At 28.1% G+C, this 24,701-nt stretch overlaps 2 long non-coding RNA genes across 2 annotated transcripts; both read right to left on the reverse strand.

Annotated features, from left to right (window-relative positions):
• Positions 1-1,124: 1,124 nt before the first annotated feature.
• Positions 1,125-23,046, reverse strand: LOC126265288 (uncharacterized). The gene is made up of 2 exons (XR_007547820.1): positions 22,963-23,046; positions 1,125-1,396 (listed from the first exon to the last, which is right to left on the reverse strand). It is a non-coding gene; the product is annotated as an uncharacterized LOC126265288 (long non-coding RNA).
• LOC126265285 (uncharacterized) lies at positions 1,492-2,325 on the reverse strand. The gene is made up of 2 exons (XR_007547817.1): positions 2,190-2,325; positions 1,492-1,758 (listed from the first exon to the last, which is right to left on the reverse strand). It is a non-coding gene; the product is annotated as an uncharacterized LOC126265285 (long non-coding RNA).
• Positions 23,047-24,701: the final 1,655 nt, after the last annotated feature.

Genomic DNA, 24,701 nt, shown 5'->3' on the forward strand with positions numbered 1-24,701 from the left:
ATCATGTGTTATAATATTTATTTACTTATAAAATTGAAATTTGTATATTAAATTACATGGCAGAAGAAAAACACAATGTGGCCTTTTGTTATTTATAACTTTAATAAATAATAGCTCAAGAGAGTTTACATTTTAAAGTGATCAAGATGTATGCAGAAATAAAATTACTTTGCTTTAAAGAAGTTTTTAATGCTATATATTATATTATCTGAAATTTAATGAATTAATTAAAGATAAATAAAATATTTAGAAAAATTAAAAAACAACAGAATACTTGATTCATTTGTAATAAATCACACATGTTCACATAATCCAGTGTAAGAAAAAGCCAAAGGCTATTTTTTCAAAAGAAGTTTAAGTTGAAATCATTTAATTATTTAAATTTTTATTATTTCGTATCATATGTAAATATAAAGAAGAGTAATTAAAATCATATTACACTTATTGGTTATTGGTTTTGCTAACAAAACTATACTTCTGTGACATTAATAAAATCACTTTAAGTTTCTAATATTGTTTACCTCTTTTTTATCCTGGTACCCATAAACACCTTTTTGTGAATTTTGTAGGATCTCAAAATAATTTAAAGAAAAAAACTACTATTCAATAAGTACAAATATATTTTTAATTCGACCGAGAACAGGATTTGTTTAACTTAAGTAAATATTTAACTGCCGTCCTGCATGTTATATGTTATAACACATTGTAAAGTTTATATAATATTATTATTTGTATTGTTATTTTGAAAGAAACAAATTAATGAATGAATGTCAACAATTTACTGTAAATGTTGACACATTCGTCGACGAAAGATCGAATAATACTATTATTCATTCGAATGGCGAAATACACATGACCACTTTTGTATTAGTAATAACAGGTCCAAACAGAGGCGTAATTAGCCGTACAAATATTGATTATATCAACTTTTGTAAATTTGTTAAGAAAACTAAATATTTTTTTCCTAATAAATCGCAAATAAATACTTTTATTAGATAATATAAACAAAATAAATAATCAATAAGATAATTAATTTATAAATATCATATGGTCAATTGTTATATTTTTAAACGACTTGCAATAATTTAACTAATATTATAAGGAATAAAAATATACGCATGTAATTTCAGTAAAAAATTTATTCGGGAATACATTCTAAAAATTCAAAAATAGGTGACCCTGGAGCTGGGGATGGTGTTGCTGGTGTACATTTAATAGTACATTTTTTTGCTGGACATGCGCAAAGTGGCATCGGTTGGATAACGGGCAAACCACACGTTGGAGCTACACATGGACATTTTTGCACACAATTTGAACATAACAACCCTTTTATTTTGTTTTTCAATCGAAGCAGTTTTGCAGCAGGGCTACACGCTGGATCCAAACAACAAGGTGCCTGAAAAAAAAAAAATAAATTAATTTGTAAAAATTTACGATAATAATTGAGATTTTCTATCATTATATTTATATGGAAAATAATAAACAAAAACGAACGATTAATTATTTTATTGATTGTTACTAAACAAATTAACATTGGCAACATGTTTGCGGTACGTATGCAATAGGTACACAAGCTGGATAAGCACATGTAGGAGTTACCGGGGCTACCGGGGCTACTGGGGCTGGTGGGGCTACTGGAGCTGGTGGGGCTACCGGGGCGGGAAGTGCACCACATCCACTACAATATAGCGCTTTCAATTTTTGTTTAAATGCAAGAAGTTTGGCCAAAGGATCACACGGGTCATTACAAGTTGAGTGCTAAGGAAGAAACAATTTATTATTAAAAATTGTATACTTACATATGTGTATGGAGTCAATCACAAATCACAATACTTCGTATTAAATTGTCAATATACATCGTGTGCGTAACTTATTTATTTTTTATATTCGATTTTAGAACAATATATAGACATGTCAAAACATTACAAAAATCTATACAATAGGCCACCGTCGGGTGATATAGAAAACAATAGCACGTGCAGACTTGTTCATTGTATATTTTAATCATCATTAATATTCATTCAGAAATAAAAATAAATGAAACAATGATTTTTTTCATTTTGAAGTGTTATTTTATATATAAAACATATTGAATAATCATATTTCAGTAAAATATTAAATAAAGTTCAGTAGAATTTCAAAAATCTTGATGATTGTATATGAAATAAATCATTAAGCATAGGACTTACCACTGAAGCAACTAATACAAGCGCCACAAATGTCACAGCAAATATTTTCATATTGAAGATTGTTAAAAAATCTAAATTTGAATTGATATGCAACTGAAAGAAAATGCTCTTATATATACGGAAACGTTGATTAAAATATTAAAAACGTGCATTTTTTCTGTATTACTATCATACACGTGATTGTTAAGCTGAATGTTAACCCCGAAGTTTATTTACTTTTTTCCTGTCAACGACATCAGTTTACATTAAATATTTCCTTGTAGAAACATTCATTAACCTTCTGACCATAGGTATGATTGATTGTTGATAAATTTATTTTTAATTTTAATATGGTTTGTAAAACTGAATTGTATTAAATATTTAAAATAAAAATTATTTAATATTGATTGTTTATTATAATAATATATATTTACAATATTTTTAATTATAATTGTGTTATATATAGAAAAATTTATGTTTATGTGAAACCAAAGCCTATATGATAATTTTTAGGCATGAACATTGACTTAGCAAATTTTTTTTATGGAAAATCCAACTATCCAACCATATTCATAATTTGGTGGAAAAAATAAAAATCATATTCTTTTTACGAATTTCTTTTTCTTAATCAAGTAGTCTATAGAATATTTTTTTTTTCTTTTCAATAATTTGCAATAGTTATATTCCAAATGATATAACTAATACTATACTATATACAGTGTAAAGTACATCAATATATTTACCCATAACGTGGTATAATTTAATTGAAAAATTAAAATTGTTGTCGATATTACTGGTCTTAGAAATTTTTATTTTAAATTTTTTATTCAAATAGATTTTAATTTGTGGTATTAGAGATGAAATTAAATTAAATTTTTATGGTTTCTTTTATTTAAAATTTACAATTCAAACTATAAATGTCAGAATAGTATTTCATGTATGATCAAAAAACACAAGTCTGAATTGAGAGGAATAGCAAAGAAACGTGGTATATTTTGTTTGAAAGAATGCTCTATTTCCAGACCTAAACGGTTTTCCATGTTTCTGTGAGTTTAGGGCAACATATCTTTGTTTACTATTACGTGCGTTTTGAGACTAAAAAAGAGGAAATAAGCGGAATGTTTACTTACTTTCTTTTTAGACGTAATGAAAAAAGTTACTAGTTGAGAGGCGTTTTATTACATTTAAGCTGAAATTCTGCATGCACTAAAAGTTTTATAATTTATTTATTTGCAGTTTCATATATTTTCACCATTAATACCTCTAACAAATTCATTATTATATTGATGGTTAGTAGAATAAAAATAATATAAGTATGTATTTGAGAATGTCGCGACTCCATGTACATAATTGTACAATTATTAATGTAATTTAGATGGATTATGTTGTAAGAAATTAAGCAATATGAAAATATTTTTGAAAAAGATATTGGAGCTGAAATTATTAAATGAAAAATATCTAGTCATCTTAAAAACCATAAAACCTATTTTAAAAAATAAATATAGAATATGGTGATATGTTTCTTATTTGCGTGCATAAAAATAGATTTATTCTTTGTGTTGTCTTTGATATTTGAAATATTAGTAAATTTCAGTCAGAGAAAGTTTTACAGAAGAACATAGAATAATAAGCCCTAACCTAGGAAAAAGGGTGCATTATTATTATATGTTTAAATGCTGTATAAGAGATAGGAAATGAGATAGAAATTGCTAGTGTATTTTTAAATTAAAATTCTATTAAATGTGAAATTTTCCTGCAATGACTAATTTATAGTTGTCTATTGTATATTTTAAGGTTGAAACTGCAGTGTTAAAATTTACATATTTCTTTCATAATATGTATATACAACTGTTATAATAACCTTTATTTAATTTTTATGAATTTACAACGTTGTATTTATTCGAATATTTATTGGCGCCATAAATATAAATATTATTGTGATGACTACATTTTATGTTTACTGTGTATAGTGATAATTATTTTTAAAACAATTTATATTTTGATCAGCACTACGATTAAATAAATATTTATATATGATGACTAGTCAAATACGACTATGCGCTGTACACGATATATTAGATTGAAATTGATAAGTTTGGAATCAAGAAAGCGAGAAAAGAAGGCAAATGGTCTTTTGACAGAGATATATAGCACGGCATGGCTTGGCACAAGAGCCGTAGAGCAAGAAGCAAGAAGTGAAATAACTGCATTATAAATACTCATAAATTATACAGATCAGCGAAGGAAACGAATAAGGAAGAGTTATTTGAGCTTTTTAAGTTTGGTAGCTCCGCATAATGGAAAGGAGGCGCGAATGTAGGAGACATTTGCGTTATGTATACTGATGATTGAGGCCGGCGAGCCACTGCATGCATTCTAAGCAGACTGTTGAGCCGGGCTGGCTGCTCATGTCAATGCCTACGATGTGCCTCGAATAGCTTTCCAAACCGTGAGCGATATTACTTATTTTAGAGACAGCCTTCATTAATCTTGGATCTACAATTTTTCTTCACTCACATTTACTTCTTAACTTAAAACGTTATCTAATAATAATTGCACATGTTGTTTAAACAAGTAAATTATTAAATGATTAAATTCATTTTATATTTATTTTACTTGCCACAAATAGCTTTTAAATTTTTTGATATGGGTTAGTAAATATTTTGTAAATGTGTTTTCATAGATATTTTATTCTTATTTTAAATTCAAGAAAAAGTTTGCAGTTTGTACATCCAATTATATGTGAATAATTGTGAATATTCTTGTCAATATTATTTCCATAATATCTCGATATAGTTAAAGAAAACTGTTATTTAGAGTATATAGTATTTTTTTTATTAATTTTCTTTTAAATAATTAATTTAAAATATTGCCAATGAATATATGTTTTGCTGTTTCAACTTATTTTTTTTTCAATTACATGTGAACTTTCCTGGCTTGAGAGTTTAATATATTTAATGTTTGCCAATAAGGATTTTAACCGGTAGATATTTCGCTATCATAATTTTAAACTAAGAAAAAATTTAACCCGTTTAATTTTTACTTGTAATAATTTTTAATAGTTTTGAAGAATTTTATATAATGCAGTATCCTTGTCTCGATATGATATAAAAAATTAAACTAAATTTGTGGTATTTTAATGTTTTTGAATGAATTAATGAAGAGGTATTGCTATTACATATTAAGATTAAAAAAAATTAAATGAATTATTTTTAACTTGAATTATAAAATATTAATATTTAAAAAATGAATTTATTTATTACTTATATTTATTTAATTTTTTAAAATATTTGTATGGAAATGTGTAATAAAAACAAATCTTATACATACTTTATTTAGTGTATTTATAGTGAAATCGAATTTGATTAAAGTAATTAAGATAATAATCACTACTTCACTTATCACTGCCCAATTTTAAATATACATGGGACACAGTTTTAAAAAAGTTAATAGTCATTCAATTTCTAACTACATATGTTATACCTAATTTAAATATGTATTAGTTATTTGGCGAAATTGAAGAAGACTAAGGGAAGGAGTGTTATCAGTGAATCCTTGAAAAAGTAGACGTGCCTAGTTACCGCTGACCTGGCTCAACGTCCTGTTCCCCACCGATAGCCCTCTACAGTCCCCCATCCAATTCGTTCCGTGCTAAGTGTTCCTACAGCAGGTATTAAGAAAATATTCCCTATCGGCTACACAGGGCGGTCGTAACCGATATCCCGTCTACCATAGCCCATAAATTTCTGTATAAATTCCGTACATATAAATTCGAAAGTAGCTTTTTTCCAAGTAAATATGTACCAACATGTTGCTCGCTGTTTTCAAATGAATTTGTCATGTATTTTATAGGTTTCCTGTAAAATATGTATTAGTATGAATTTAAAAACGATTTTATTACTCAAGATGTGACACTTTAGGGCTTTATAGCTAAGGTTAAAATGATGGATTTTAAATAGCTCTTGCGAAAAATTTATTTGACTCCAGAGAAATCGAGGCAATAAAAAACATCGATTTTATTTACTATGGATATTAGGAAAAACAATATATATGTTTCAATGAATTTATTTTTAATCAACGTCATATAAATTAATATCTTACTCAAAGTTCAATAAACTTGAAATAACATATTGCACATTCCAAAATTGAAACAGTCGCATTTGTGACTCGTAATCAATGGAATTGTAGAGTCATCGCCTTAAATAAATGATTTTACTTTAGGACACGATTAATGTGTGATAATGACTATGGAATAATTTATATCTCGATTTTTTTTTTCAACAGTTGATTGCTTGAATGTGAGAAATATACCTATCTAATAGGATCGCTAGAAAAGTTAAGCAACTAAACATGTAAGTTAACGGTATCAGGAGAGAGAGAAGGGTAGTAGTCGTCTGGTAAAAAGTTGACATTGGAAGCGAAGGAAGTTAACAAGAGCAGCAGAACACGTGTCACAGAGGGAACGGTGGAGTCCTGAGCCTTCTGGATCCTACGCTAGATATTGCACTGTACGTGTGCCGCATAGTAACAGCGTCTCTGAGACGTTATATTGCAAATCTCATTTGTGACAATAATTTATATGTAAATATATCCCCGCTGTACGTGTTGCATTCCAAAAATTCAAATATCTAATATGTTTATATTATTTTTACTTTTTCATTATTCTCTCGTCACGTGATCAGCAAATTATAAATTCTGTTTGAAAAATTCGTAACAGAAATTGGTATATTATTAAAAAAGATAAAATATTGTTCCAAAGTGAGATTTAACGAGTTTCTTTAAATGTTTTTAGATTAAGAGAAAAATATATTAAGAGATTTTTTGAAAATAGTTCTTTTTTATGTTATTATTATATTAATATTACTACGAAATTATATTAGTCATAACTTTATTATAAATAATTATATACATCTGAGAAAAAGAACTGAATCTCCAATATAGTGAAATCATTATTTTGTGTTAGATCTCTGAGATATTTGATAAATATACAAATATATGTATAGAAATTTTGTTCTGATACATATATTATTAAATTTCTTCAAAACAATATTCTAAATTCCTATTGATATGAAAAAATAAATTTATTCATAACATCTCAATCAAGATGGCTTTTTCAGCCTCTCTGTTTTGATTGTGTAAAAAGATAGTGGTCGAGATTTTTTTACAAAAAAAGATGAAAAAGGGTCACTCTATTTGAATAGCAAAGTATATTACGTAAAAACATGTCCCTTATATATACAATTTAATTTTGTTTATTTGATGTGAATCTCTTGGGATTTGTCCTATATTTCTTGTTACTCTTTATCGACGAATATAAGAACTTGAATTCCAAACAGTGGCGTAGGTTTTATTATACATAATATAATAAATACTTGTCAAACATCAGAGTCACATTGATTAAAAATATGCACAGTATTTATTTTACAGGCTATTTACACTTGTCAATTGTAATTATATAATGTAAATAAATAACAATTGATAACAATTATTATTAGTTTACTACAACTATGATTAAACCATGAATATATTTTAATAATCTTTGCGAATAGCGCCACTCCTTATATTATTGTTTAAATTCTCAACATACAGTTGGTAGGAATATAAGAAAATAAATTTTATTAACTTATTAAATAATAATTTAAAATTCTCTTTATTAGAATAAAAAACGTGATAAAAAAATTCAGTGAGATCGTGGAATAATCTGTATTATCATACATGTCACATCTCATATTCCAACCACTTTTGTCATTTATAAATACATTTACGACCCTTAAAATAAGTTTAGTAGGGGAAGAAACGAGGCACTGTATGCTAGTTAATTCTAAAATATGAAATGACAAGGGTTTGCTTTGAAATTGTTTATCTTTTCTTTTTAAAATTTTCATGTATAACAGGTTCCTTCATAAAATTAGTCGCATTTCTAAAATGTATATTATCATTTATAATTTCATATAAGAATATATGGAAGAATTTAATATTATTATTTAACTAAATTATTTAATAAATAGTTTTATTATGACAAATTTAATTTTGTTTTCCTTAAAATTTTTATATTAAGGTAAACTTGTGTCCAAAAGGAATTTTTGTAAAGTCCATTTTATTTGAAATAAAACAAGTTGTTCCGAAGTTTATTGGTGTCCGAAATAAATGCGGCAGAAATGAGCCTCTCTGTGGGAGGGGGAGAGGTAACGAAGTAGGGAGTTTAGAGCAGGGTGCAGATCGTAAAACTGATAATAAGACATGTTTACGACACCTGAACGCCGTAAATGTGAAGCAGTCATCCACATAGAATCACTTTTATTGAGTCTCCAGACAGGCAAAGGCTGGACCGACAAACTCCAGGATACCACATTAACTACCCAATTTTTATTTACAAGCTTCTGGAAGAAACTATAACACACCTTCCGAATACTTGCGGTCGAGCCAGAGTAATTACAGAAAACCATTTACGTAATATAAATCGTCTTTACGTGTCGCAATTTTATAGATACATGTTTTTCCATTAAAGAAGTTTTTATCACTATGAAATATTTTTAATTTAACTTTGAAAATAATATTTTATATTAATACAATTACACTAAACTTTTAAGGACAAATAAAAAGCTATTGTCATTGTAGAAACAAATTTTGTTTGAGAATTAATTTAACATTACTGATAGCTTGATTACGAATATTGGAATTGAAAATGAAGATTTGGAATTGTGTTTATTTGAGGTTTGATTGAAACCCAGGTAATATGAGTCCAAAACCTTTCAATTCTAAACAAATAATGTAATCTTTCCAAATTAACATTTTAAGGTGTAAACATTTTATATAATTAAAATTGTTTATGCTCTATGTGCCACATGTATAGATATAGAGACCGATTCGATCAAATCCGGCATCTCGAGAATTTTTTGATATTTGAAAAAAGTCAGTTTTCTAGTATACACTATCGTTCATTTTTAATTTAAATGAATTGTATAATTACTAAGCGTCTAAACATTTTTATGCAACATTTTAGAAGTGACCATTTATCGATACCAATTAAACAACAAATTGTAGAAAAGTTCCGGAGTGGTGAAAAGCAGAGTAAAATTGCAGTCGATTTAAATTTAAACATATCGATCACTTCGTGGACGATTTACAATTTTAACAGAAGGAGTTTCCAAAAGTGGTAGTAAGACTAACAGAGCTGTGGACAGGAATACAAAAACGCTTGTTGTTCGCGACACTTTTATCAGCGCATCCCGCATAAATCAGGAAACAAACGAACTCAATGTGTTGGTGAGTACCATAAAATGAAGACTGAAAGGAGGTGGTCTCTATGGTAGAAAACCAGCAAAGAAGCCTTTATTTTCTGCAAACTATAGAGCGGCGACACAACTTTTTGCAAAAGAACAAAAGTCATCTCCAATTATTCTAATGGAGGAGGATAATGGATCGTTTTGTTTATCGTGACAATCTGTAGAATCATATTCTTCCATTTGCCGAAAATAACCTGAGATTAAGGAGAACCTTCCAGCACGACAACGATCCCAAACACACTTCTAAATTAGTTAAAGAATGTTTCGCTTCTCAAGAAATGCGTATAATACCTTGACCAGATTTCAATCCAATGGAAAACCTTTCAGAAGAAATTGGTCGGAAAATTCATTCAAGTGATTGACAAATTTGAATGAACTGTGTTTAGAAGTTACTAAAAATAATGTATATGCTACATAAGGTTGTTTTATTTTATAGTTGCTCTACTTTTGACACTTGAATATTTTTCAAATATTAATAAATACCTAACTAAAGCCACTAATAAACAATTATATTCCTGTATTATTTTTATATAACATACCGCATAATTGACAATAATATGAATATTTAAACGTATACTTTTATGAAGACAAATGAAAATTTCTAAAGTTGCTCTACATATGAATAGTGTAGATTTTCATAATGACTTTTATTAAGAAAAAAAGACAACATTTACTGTTACGTGGGAGATGCAAAATAAAGACATTAGTTTGTATTTTTGAATTTTTAAACATTAAATAAGTTTTTTTATACACAAAAAAAATACTATATATCAATTTAATAGTATTATAATAAAATAATATGAATTTTTTGCTGAACAAGTTTAATATTTTATACTTAATGTTTTATAATTTTAAGAAAGAGATAAAATTTTGTTATGTAAAAGCAAATTTGTATATGTGATATATTCTTGACTACCGCTGTATGTATAAAATAGAGGCTTTATGTCACATTTTTTTCAATAAATTCTGACTGTACACATCGAGTAAAGAACATGAGACGACCCGATAAATTTACCGCTGGAAGCTGGTAGATCTTTATCCAGAAAAATGTGAGAAGCATCACATGCTAAATTTAGTATTTTTCGTGAATAATACTTTGTTTAATAAAATTAAATATGGTGTATATATTGTATAAATAAATTATATAAAAACAACATATTAATGATTAATAATTTTATATTTAACAGTTATTTAATAATGTATAAATGAAAAAATGAAAAATAAAGTTATTAATTTATTTTTTATTCATAAAAATTCATAATAATAACATTTGATATTCTCTTGAAAATTCCAAATGCAGGTCACATGAAGATAGTTACATGCTTGCTAGAATTTTGCTGATCATATAATATTTAATTAGTTCGTGACCTAGAATGCATATATTAATATGATACGTTAGAAAAGTTATAAATTATTGATTCACTTATTTATAAACATATGCTATATAATATTCTACTACGATTACGATTACGGTTTAATTAGATTTAAATTTTTAAATTTTTAGACAAACCTTTCCTTGTTAAAAACCCTAAAGCACAATATTCTATATTGTGAATAGGCTATTGTTAATAGTCCCCTAATTTGATAGTTATTCATTATATTTTTATTTTATTCTAATAATTCCTCCTCGAATTTTTTATGATTGGTTTCTGTTTATTTTCTTTAACTGTGCGAAACAAAATAAAGTTAAAAAATATAAAGGTATGTGAATTTATTTCTAATGGATTGTCGAATATTTTCATTTTTATGTAATTTAGATCTCGATTCGTGTTAGTTCTTATTTTTAACTGAATTGATAAAAAAGGTAAAAATATAATTCCTGGTAAACTAACACTATTCACCGATTTAAATAACTATATAGTCTAAAATCATTCAAGGAATTATACTAAATTTTCAACATCGTTTGTATCGTAAACATTTTGCATAAAGAAATTATGTTAAATTAAATACAAAGTATTTAATCCTACTGAATATTCAGACATCATTCACGACAAGGGCAGTAAAAGTCTGCAAATTTGCTCCGTAGAGGAAGACTTTCACTGTTGTCTCTCTCAAAATTCAGATAGATCAAACTTTTTCCGAGCGATATAAAAATATCTTGGTCCTATTAATTCAGTTAAAAATAAATAAATAATAATATATAACTTTTGCCTATACTGTATGTCAAATTATATTTGGAACGAGTTTCCGCATAATTGTATAAATAAGTAAAGAAAGATAAGAAAAAATAATGGACATAAAATTGGTATTTGCAGAAGCTGGGAAAACATAGTCATACCCTCAGAGCCAGATTTGGGATGTTAATTTTTCTTCTGTTCCGTTTTCTCAAAAAACTTAAGTATAGATTTGTTACCATATACGTACGAAATGCTTGTTTTAATCAACACCCCTTATGTGTTTCAATGGTACGACACAAATGGTAAAGATTTTTCATAATAATGTGTTTGATTTATAAGAGTTTCTCACAAAGTTATGTATAACATTCCATTTCAGATAAATCGATTGTTACAGAACGTTTTCGGTCAAATTTGGTCAAATTTGGAGGAAAGGAAGGGAGCGGAAGCAATCTTCAGTGTAATTCGTGCAATTTTACCATCGTAGCAGAAGACTTGTGACACAGTGCATTTTCTTGGAGATGTATGGGGCTATTTCTTCGAAATTTCCTCGTTGAAACAATCCACTTGGCCTACGTACTTCTTTTGGGCGACCAGAGCGTAATGCATCATTGATGTTCGTTCGGCCACTTTTAATTTCAGTAAATTATAATAAGATATTCCTGGTCTTGGCCTGGACTACACTTATCAAATATCTTATCTGCATTTGAAGCGCTATATTTATATTAGACCAGGAACTTAACAGCCGATGTGTTCGATTGTATTATTTTGTCTTTGTTGTTTAGTGACCAAGTTATACTATGTACAATTTTCTAACGTTCTTATAGTCATTCGGTAGTTTTCGATTATGAGCAACGTAATTCTGTGAATTTAGAACTATTAAGTTATAAACAAATTGCATGAATGTTTCAATAATTATAAGATATAGTTCGAACTACTGGCTTAAATATATTCACATGTTTGACACAACCAATAAACTGTTTATTCAAATGATTTCAATGTACGAATAGGGAGACGATGGAACCACACGTTTTTCGAGGCAAATCATTCAGACATTTATTTTTCGACTTCAAGTCGTCGGACGTAATGTGATAATCACACTGAGCTTCATCTAATTTGATAAATCTTTAAATAATGTTGTGAACGATAAAACCGAGCGGAGCGATGTGATGAAAAGATAAATGACTTGACAAAAAAAGGATACCCGATACTTCAAGAAGCAGCAGTTAAAATGGCATTTTTTGGACTAAAATCGAATTAATAGTGATGATAAAATTTATTTTTACAATTAGTAAGCACACTACATTTCAATCATTTGCTGATATTTTTTCTTTTTACATACGAATGATAATATAATAATATATTATTAATATAAGAAAATTTTAATAAACATAATTAATTAATAATATTAATAACATGGCTTGAGGTTCCTCCCTTAAAATGTCAGTTACATTCAAATGAACTTCACGATTTCTTACTGCGTCCAGATTTACTTTTTGCCGGTGTCGTAGAATGGAACGATCCTCTTGTGGTTCAAATTCCATTATGGGTCGGTAGAAATGTCACGACCTGCCCCCTGTCTGACACCTCTACATCAGTGCCTCATGCCCTTGCGCCCTTGATATGCAAGCTCCGCTGGTTTCATTTTCGTTTTATTTTCCTTCTTTCTTTTCACCACAATTTGATTACCTAGTCTGCCCGAATGCGTATATTTGTGGGAAGTCTGCCCTCGAATTAATGGAACTAAACCCGGCAGTAAAATATAAATTGTCTCTAATTTGAGCACTAACTTTGTGCCATGATTTCAAACAATTTCTTCGGTCAATTTTTTGTTGTAGTAAAAATAACTAAGTTAGTAGCTTTGTAGAGATTACGTACCAAATTGTCGTTAACAAAAATCTTATAAAAAACATACATATAATAATATAATTATTTTATTTATTTTTTTTTTATTTAAAATCATAAAAGATTCTTTTATTTTCTCTTATCAATTTCTCTTCACAAATGAGCCATGAACCTTTCATCCAGAATCTCCCTTCCCATATTGTAGAAGCAGATGAAATGTTATTTTTTTATTATTAATAATACTGGTCATATGATCAGATTCAGGGCTAAGCAAAGGCACAAAAATGCTTGTACTACAAGTATTAAAGATTCTGTAACATGTTGAAAGCATTTCTAGAATATATACTCCTCACAGCATGACACAAAAATTAATACTAAACAAATATTCTATATCAGCACTAAAATGCAGTGCATGAACAAAAACATAAATAATAAATAGCTCCGGAGTATTGTGGCCACACACCTAGTCGCTGAATATTCGCAAACGTAACTGTAAGATTAGGCTCGCCAACAAGTATTTCAAGAACTATCAAATTAAGTTTATAAAACATTTTTAAAGCGCTTGAAGTTGATAAAAGAGAATTTAAACTCATTCATTGAATTGTGCATCCAAAGCACTGAGAGCTCCAAAATTAATGACCAGGGAGTCCACCACGAACCCGAGTGAGATATCTCACCGGTGAGTTAACTCACTTATGAAATCAATGTGGCAATAGCGCACTTCGTCTTTGTTTACAATATTTTCTCCACTATAAAGTTCATAATAATAAAAATAATTGAATCATTATATTAATAAGTTATTACTTGGTAATAAAAAAAGTCGGTAAAGTTGCAGAATCCGCTACTCTAAGGAACATTATCCAGCGCATGCGTCGTGAGGCGCTAATTTCACGCTTCTTGAACAATTTGCGTGGCGTTTTTAAAAACAATATATTATTCCTATTCTTCTGGTAATTACTTTCTTAATTTATTGGTATGCTCATTTAATATATTTTACTTTATAGATCATTCCCATTTTTAAAATATTATACTTTTATTCCTTTAGTAAGATTATTTTGAATTTGTTGGCAGTCATTTTTTAAGTTATAGATTATTTGTGTGCTATATTTATTATTTTTCTTTGGTACAATCTTAATTTATTGATATGGGTCATTAATTAATTAATATATTTTATTATATAGATAATTGTATTTTATTTAATTAAAAATGTTTTTAATTTTTATTATTTTTTAATTTATTCCCAATTAATTAATAAATTTATACTATATTTGCATTGTGCAATTTTTTTCGAGTTACATAGACCATACTTCTTCCTCGAAGAATCTATTTCCATGGTACTTCCACGAATTCATATGGAGAAATAAATTTAAAAATCATAATATGTTTATGAGCATTTTAAATTGTATCAGGAAGCAATATCCAATGAAATAGATTTTTTTTGTTTTAGTTGATTTTGTTTTTTAATATAAAATGTATAATTATATTTTTTTATTAATTTTATATTAATGTATTATTTTTTATAAAATTATTCATTCTCCTTTGTAAATTTACCTAATTATTTAATAAAGAACTTTTAATTAGATAGTTAAACTACCTAAGAAATATAGAGTAAATAAAAAATGAATAAAGTGATTTACCGAATTTTATCTTTTTTAGAATTCAACCACATAAATGATATAAGACATACATGAAAAACAATAAATTACATATAGATTTTTCTAAAAACAATTTTCTCCGCATATTTCATCAAAAATGAAATCTGGCAATTACGCTGTCTAAAATCTCCGAAACAGATGATTTCAAATCAAGTTAATGCATGCTCTAAAAGTATTCCTAAGAGTCGCAGATTCTGCAATATTACCAAAAAGTTCAGGAGAATTTCTACGAAAATCTATGAGATCCTTATTCTTGTAAAGGTGTCCAAACGCCTTTTAAATTTTTTTTTTTTTTTTTTTTTTGGGGACAGAGAGGGGAAAGTGTAAACCCCCCTCCGGGCACCGATCCGGAGATCATAACCAATTGGAAACCATATGTGCTAGCACATATGGGGGAAAGGGCGTGTATATACATACACGGGTGAAGTTGAACCAGAAGACGGGACTGACAAAGATGCCAGCCCCCTGTCAACTGGTTCCCGGAAGAACAAGCCCAATCTGAGGAAGGTCCTAGAACCTCCCTGGGTGAGGATTGGGCTTGCAGTTGATCCGTCGGCCTCCCGCCACCACTGGCTTGTGGAGCGGGACTGCCCGAAGATCCCTTTTAAATGCCGGTGACTTGTATTATAGGTGAGATATGTCACCCAAAGCCAGTGACTTTACACGGTTGGTGTTGAGTGAGTGAGATTTGTCACATTTTGCGTGAGTTCGGATTATGTGGATTTGTTGATATATATTGATACCTTGAATGTTTTAAAGATATTAAATATAAATTTATTTACATCAATTAAGAAGTTTTAAATTTAGGTTAATTTGTCGTGAGTTCAAGTTGAATGTTTTGTTGATATTATATATTTTTTAGATCTATTATGACCATGTTACGTCAGTAGCAACAAAAAATATTTATGATATAAAATAATTCCGATGTTTATTAGGTAATAATAAAATAAATGATTTGATTGTGTTTTCAATTAAGATTGAAGAATTGTCAGACCTTAACGAAGAAAATTTAATTTATACTGTACACTGTATCATATAATTAAGTGAGGTAGAGTTTATTAAGTTGTGTGGGGTACTAATACTAATAGATATCTTTCACATATTGTTGAAATATTCCATCTATTTATAAATCCTTAGCTCAACACCAAAGGTTTACCTGTGTAAGGTAAATTTAATTTTATGCTTAATGTTAATATATGTTGTTGTAATATATAATTTGAAAATTGTTGCTACTTACAGCTTTGTGTTTTTATACCTCAGTTAGTTTTCAAGCAGATATCATATGTAACTAGTTTATAAGTCTCCCATTAGTAATTGCTTCAAAAAGTAAAAAATACATTGATTCAACTTAAGTTATTAACACTAGAGATAAGATGGATATCTTCAAAATGTTGAAGGGTTAAACATTTATAGAAAAAAGATAAATAGTAAAATTTAATTATAAGTACAACTTTATAATGTTTATATTCTTGTTTTTCTGAAAAATATAATTTCCCAGAAATCACAAGACGTATTGTTTGCACACATGTAGCCATTATTCCTCCAAAAACTGATGTACATATTTGTATGAATTGGAAAGGATATCAATCCATCAATACTTATGCTTACTTATTAAAGACCCGTGAGATATTTCACTCGGGTTCATGGTAGACCCCCAGACCTTACAAGAGATGTTTGTTAATATTTTGCACATTCCTCTTCTAAAATTTTCGGAGCCATCTTAGAAAACCAGTTAAATAAATTTGAAACTAAATAAAAACCATATGATGAATTTTAATCAAAATATTGATATTGTTTTCTAATCTTTTTCATTCACATTTTAATTTTATTATTTTTGTATTTTTTTTATTATTGGACGTGTTCTATTTGCACCACAATTTTGACCACATTGTATTTATAAAAGTTTTTTTTACGAAGTACTTCAAATAGGTATCTTATTAATACTTTAATGTATTTATTTTCCGAATTGAGACATAATCATTTTATTAAAAGAACAACTCTTTTTAATTTAAACTAATGCTATATTCAATATAATTGATTTTATAATTTTTTTTCTATTTCCGACATCGTTCCTTAAAGCTAAAAATGTCTAAAAGTAACCAATGATGAGTACAAATTAAACAACAAAGCGGAGTAAAATTGCAGTAGATTTAAATTTAAACAAATCGATCACTTCGAAGACGATTTCCAATTTTAACAAAACGAATACACTGGAACGAGTTCCGAACATTAGTAGAAAACGCAAGACTAACAGAGCTTTGGACAGGAAAACAAAAGCGCTTGTTGGGCGCGACTCTTTTATCAGCGCATCCTGCATAAATCAAAAAATAAACGAACTCAATGTATTGGTGAGTACCATAAAACGAAGACTAAAAGCCCTTCATTTCTGCAACCTATAGAGCAGCGAGACTATTTTTTGCAAGAAAACATATGAACTGGACAGATGGACAATGGAAAACAATTTCGTTTTCCGATGAAAGTCGGCTCCAATTGTTCAAATCTGATTTCATAGGTGAGTAGACCAATTAATGAAAGGTATATTCCCAAGTACACAAGACCCACTGTGAAGCATGGGGGAGGAGACGTTATGGTTTGGCATGGGCCCACTGGTTAAGTTAGATGGAATAGCATGACAATGATTCGAAACACAGAATGGTTCGCTTCTCAAGGAGTACGTGTCATGCCTTGGCCAGCACTAAACCCAGACCTTAATCCAATGAAAAACCTTTGAGAAGAAACTGATCGGAAAATTGATGCAAAAAGAATGTCAAATATGAATGAAAAATTATATTGAAAAGCTACTGAAATCAATGAAGAAAAGGTGTTTTGAAGTTATTAAATAAAGATAATGGCTATGTTACTAGATACTAAATAAAAGAAGGCTAAATGTACTTTTGACCCTTGAATAACCCACCAATAAACAATTATATTGCTGTTTTGTTTTTGTCAAACATGCATAATTGACAATAATATAGATATTTAAACGTACACTTTTATCAAGACAAATGAAAACTTAACCATAAATGTTTATTGGAAGAGACTCATTGAAAAAGAAGTTACCCGAAGTGATGATATTATTTCAGTAACGAAATTAATTTGATGAAAGAAGTTAATGAAATTAATTTAACAATTTTCTTTAATAATAGCTATATCATCATAGATCATATATATCTCGAAGTGAAAATAATAATTCTATTCATAAGTCCTAGAGAAACAAGTTTAAATCAAAAACTGTTAGCAATCCATTTGTTTATATCGGGATGGTGACAGTGTGAGATATAATATATATTCTAACAGGGAAGGTTGGTATTCAGTATTTTTAGTTAAAATATGTACTACGATTTTATTACACAGCATTCTTATCAAATATGTCGGTGGATATTATTTGATATTATACGCTGTTAACCGAGTAAAGTTGAAATTACAATGAGTCAGTGACATTACAGCACGCAGAGGCGACGCGACGCCCGGAGTAGTGTCGCGACTCGCGACGTGGCATTGCCGTCCCCCAGACTTGCAGTCGCGTTGAACTACACTCTGCTGCACTCTGTGAAAAAGCGGTCGACTGGAAAATTTAAAGGTCGCATCGAAATTAAATGCACTTAACTGTGACCGTGATTCATTTGTCAATTTGTATGCTGGATTAATGTTTTTGTTGTTTGTTTCCGTGGCCTAGGACTAATTTTTTTCATGCATCTGTAATTTTATTATAATAAATTTAGTTGTTTGTTGTCAAGTAAATATGTTGTCAAGTAATATTTTCGACTTATTTTGTGATTTATATTAAGATCATAAGTGTTAAAATTAATTAATTAAAATAAACTTTTATTGATAAAAATACGATTAAGATTTTTTAATATATTATCTTGAAAAAGATTGGATTAAAATGACAAAAATTTCTGGTAATATTAAATCTTGAATTAGCATTATTTCTCAAAAATAGTCACAAAGATACCTTAATCATATACTTTTTAAGATAAATTATTACTAATTTTAAAGGGGTATTAAACTGATCTAAATGTCCAATTTCTGAAATTTTACGAAAATTTTAGCAGATTTGAAAAGTGTGATAGCTTAGGTTAGAATCTTCTACAGCCACTTTTTTATGTAATATAATTTAATGATTTAAAAAAATATATATGTTTAAAATTTTTGAGCGATATTTTTATTTCAAAAGAAAATATATAATATAATTGATTGATTTATATTAACAATATATAATAGAATTGGCCTTCAAATTGTAGGAAAAAAATCAAGCTTCTTAAAGCTACATAATTTGTAATATACATATTATTATTATAATAATGATTATAACAATTTTTGTGGTAAATTTTCAGATATTTTATATTGTCAGTTACCAGATATTAATCGAGAAGAAGAAATGATAATAACGTTTAGCTAAAGGTAATATTGTTTTTACCATTAAAATGGTAAATTCAATTAAGAACTAAATGTCAAATGAAAGGGAAGCAGTTATTATCTTGAAATTTTAAGAATATGTAAAGGTTAAGGCTTTCATGACCATTGTTTCATTGACTGACAATCAGATGTGAAAGAGACACGAAGTCAGAGCTCTGAAGATGCTCACCACTCGTGCTAGCGAAACGTCAGGAAATAATTCCAACAAACGTCAACCTATAAACCCAAAGATACATAGGTATGTATTTTAATGCCCGTTTTCATAATTCACATCTGTCAGATAGATTAAAAAAATAAAATTTGCAGTTATAGAGACTGCCGATAGAAATAAAATCTTAGAACTTTTAGTATTAAAATTTAAAATTCATAATGTTTGAATTAAAATTATCAACATCAATCTGGTTCATCAATCACATCTATCGATACTCCGAGCAACAATTGTATGCATGTTTATGTGGTTTTTTATTATTCAAATATATTACTTAAATTTCAGTGTACTTGATTTTTAACATTATTTTAATTGTTTTCATCAATATCAACTAAACTAAGAAATGAAAAATGTTTGATTCAAATTTATCTAAGTATCGCGTAAAAACGGCATCAATTGTAATTTTATATTTTGTAGAACTGAGTTTTCGAGCATTGGACGTGGCCAAGATATACACAATATTATAGGTCAGCTGTGTAGCTACAGATATACTGGTATTAGCATGTCGGTGACGCGAACGCACGAGATTTCCCAACGCGGCTAAAGAAGTTTTCATTTATTTAGGAAATATTTTTAAATTTTTATAATGCATACGTGATATAATTTTCGAAGGACATTTAGAAAGATGTTGGTTACAAAAAATTAATTTTAAATTACAACTTTAAGTTATGTTTTCCTTCCTTATATAAAAGAATCTCTTTTCATATTTCAGCTTAAAAATGTGTTGTGTTATTTGCAAACATAAGACTCGAAAACTTATTTAGAGTCAATAAAAGGAAATATAATTTACCACTAAATTATATGCGGGGAAACTCACGTTCAACAAAATAAGGTATAAAAATTAAGCACATTTTATTGCTTTGTAATAAAAGTAAAAGAAGTATTAAACTCCTGGTGTACGACACATCTCTGTTTTCTTCATATTTAATGGATTGCTCGGATGGTTAATTTTACCTTGGATTAAAGTTATCGTTCGTTTACGTTCTGAGGGAATTTTCTTGTATCACCCGTGCAATAAATTTATTTGCAAACACAAACTTTTCTCTCTCCTATTCGCCTCTCCTTTTCGTTTTGCCGTACTAATACCTCCGGAAAATCGTTCTTGGAAAAGCTTGTCTCTGCGAAAACTTACAAACTAATTTACAATCTTATTTAATCCTTAAAGTGATACGGTCTTGTGAAATATTATCTACCCAATTTATTAATAACACTAAAATGTTTCACCTTTAATGTAATTAAGTTATCTTAACTCTGTTGGAAAATCTAATTTATAAATAATTATAATACATAAAAATGTAGAAATTATAAATAATTAAATAAAATATTTTCTTTAATAAAACATATAAAATTATTTACAAACTTTAAAGTGTTATCTCATATCTCAACACAACTGACAAGAACTTCTTTTAAATTGTGAGAAACAACATTAGGGATATAACTTATTTTTCGAGAGGACAATTATAAATAAAAGTGGAGCAGCCGGATCGAAAGTGTTAATGTTTTGGAAATAATGTTAACTAGAAAATGATGGTCATTTAATAGTTTGATTATTATTAAAACTAATTTCGCATGAATTCGTGGTTGTAGGAAGTTCCTTTTGAAAGGAAAACAACGGTTTTAGAAACCTTGAAAGACAAATATTCGATGGAATTGATATTCACTCTTGTTAAGTTTCTGAACAACAACGAAAATACACCCTTAATTACATTTTTTGAGAAACTTGTTATTCAGTTAAATAAGATAAAAAATAATAAAAAAACAGTATCAGATTTTAAAATAGAACATACTCAAATGATTCTTGAGTTTAATATATTTTTTATTGTATAATTAATTTTTAGACGCTGATAAATGCAATTTACAGAATATTATATATGTGCTAGCGAAACATCAGGAAATAAATTCAACACACTTCGACCTATAAACCCGAACAAATATAGATATGGAACCAATGCCAATATTTATATTACACATGTTAACCAGTTATATTCATTATCGCGATTAAAAAATATAATATTAAAAACTCCCTCTAATAGTAAAAAACCTAAATGGTTATTTTGGACACTATTCATTGACTCATTGGTTTCCCTGAACACGTTCTCACAAAGAATATTAATGACATAATATCTTATAATTCTAAACCAGAAGTTTTACAGAGATAATCTCCTAAACCTATAATAACTTTCACCAATGAGTGTTGTACAATTAACTAGTTGTACAATAATAGTACAATATAATCCAATACAATTTTATTGTATTCTTCAAATTTTTTTAATGCTACCGATTCATTAATTTTCCCGTACTTCGTAGCTTCTGTAGAAAAATTATTTCTTCTTAAATTTTTTTAACTATATTGTCACAAGATTTTTTTAATTTTAACATCTCCAAAATTAGAAGCAGTAAGCCCGTGCATTTATTAATAATAATAGGGGTGGTTAAATTGCCAATTGCTTTTTCATTTATTTAAATTGTTCTTTTTCAGTAATCTTGAATTGGTCTAATATCATTTAAAATAAATTGTGAACATTGGGTAGATTCGTTATACTTCTCTTCTCGTTCTAAAAGATTATCCACAATATATAATAGGATCATTCTTCAGTTTCTTGTTTCTTAGTTCAAGTAAATGTAAACTTTTGATTTTTTTCTTAGACCAAGAAGCAAATCTAACGGATTTTGGCATTTTCTAAAATTATTATTGCTTTTATTTTATTATTGTATACTATAATATATAATCATATATCTTTGATTTTAAATTTCCCTTGTCCCTTGATTTTCCAAATTTATAAAGTCTAAGTTAATTTAACTACATAATACAAAATAGCTCAGAGACAAGTTATTTAACAAGACGAAAAAATAATAGAAATAATTTAAGAATATTAATATTTTAGGTGAACCAATAATATGAACCAAAAAACTATATATGTATATGTATTTAATAACAAAAATAAAAAAAACGAACATCGTATTTATTTTAAATACACTAAAGTCGATTTGAAATGAACATAATACATTCTTCAAATAAATCAACCTTTATTCATAATTTCACGGGGAGGAAAACCAACAACAAACAATGAACACGAAATACAAATCCATCCAGACGCATCCAATGGAAAACCAAGGTCAAAACAAAAATATGAAATAATATCAAAATTGTGACAGATACAAGTAAAAATTAATTAATTAATTGATGACATGAATTAACAAATATACATAACACATTCAAAACAATAATACAGCAATATAAAAACAAAAATTGAATAAAAAACTTACCTTTAAGAGTTTTTAACAAATTACACTTTGTCTGACGATTAAAATAAGACTAATTTGTTTCTCTGCTTGAAACTGATGTTTCTAAGTTAAGTACTATCCGAACAGAAAAATTTCATCTGTTTTGTTGATGTTATCACATTTCACTTAAATTTCGACACATAAAATTACACGCAGGTTACATGCACTGATTTGTACAACTCATCACTCTGAGGTATGAAGTAAATACAAATTCAGAGCTATGGTCACTATTAACTTTGAGATCAATTTTTTTTAATTAATAATAGATTTTCCGTATTTGTATATCGTATTTATTATATTTGTTTATATGATAAAATGTGATTGGTTTACAACTAACTATACGAGAAAATATTACAAAACTTATTATCACTAATAAAAAGTTAATAACTGTATACGTTATTATATTTTTAATACATATTATTGTATTATATATTAATTTTATATAATTTTTATTAATAAAAATATATTAAGAATTCATTACTATTATAAATTCACTATATGTATGAGATCTCAAGTGCGGTCCTGTTCCATGCAAAAAAAAATTTAGACGAACATTTGAGAACCGAATGTTTATATGATTTTGCGACGGCTTAATAATTTTAAAAACCGAAAAACCAAAACCTATATATAATCTGATCTGCACATAGTCAGTAATAATTTAGTATAACTATAAACGTAGACGATATCTTTTACTATTGAAATAAAATCTTTTAAATTTTACCTTTTAATTTCAATAATTTTTGTCACAAAATTGACTAATCATAAAGAAGAGGAGAAATCTAATCTAATCTAATATTTATCATTTTTTGGTAGGGGAATTTGTACAATCCTTTTCACTGATTTCATCTAAGTACTATATGCAATCAATTGTACTACAAAGTTTCAGTTACATATTCTTCCAATGTTCTAATAAACATTTATTTAAGCAATTAATGCAAATAGTTTTTTAAATTAAAATTAATATGTAATATAGGTTATAGGTATACTACAGATCAGCGGTTCCTAAAGTGGGTTTCGCAGAACCTAGAGATCATTGAATATATTTACTTTGTTTTGGTAATCCATAAAATAAGATGGCTTTGTTGAGTGTTTAGGAACCGCTGCTATAGACTACGTACTCATACAAATACTTATACGTTGCACATATAAGTATTTATATTTTCCAGAAATATAACACTACTACATTGTGCTTAGGAAACATTTAACATTTCATATGTATATTCGGGTACGCATTAAAATAAAACAAAATGTAAGTTAGGAAGTTAGTTTCCAACAAAATATTTTTTATGTCTATTTCCTCTACCGACAGGCGGTTGGGTAGTGAGAGGTGGCCATGATAATCCCGTTTAGGTGTCGGTAAATCCCAGGGGCACAGTACGTGGCGCTATTTCCTTTTGCCGTAATTTGTTGACAGAGCTATTATAAGTGAATTTTACTCGAGAGCTAAAAACATAAAACGTACATAAGGAGCACGTCCAAGCATGTAATAGGCGCGACTGGCTCTACGTAACTTCTGACACCGCTATTGCATTATTTTTATTCGGATCCATGTAAGCTTCCCCAGCAATAAACCGACAAGACTTATTTATTACCAACCACGCGTGACATAACGTTGTAACGTTATTACTTTTTCTATTGATTGCTACATCAACGTCAAAATTTCTTCTAACATTATTGTTTGCCTCACGAGTTTTCGTTTTTCTTGGAACCAAGAGGGGAAA

The sequence above is a fragment of the Aethina tumida genome, chromosome 4 (assembly GCF_024364675.1).
Source record: "Aethina tumida isolate Nest 87 chromosome 4, icAetTumi1.1, whole genome shotgun sequence".
NCBI lineage: Eukaryota > Metazoa > Arthropoda > Insecta > Coleoptera > Nitidulidae > Aethina > Aethina tumida.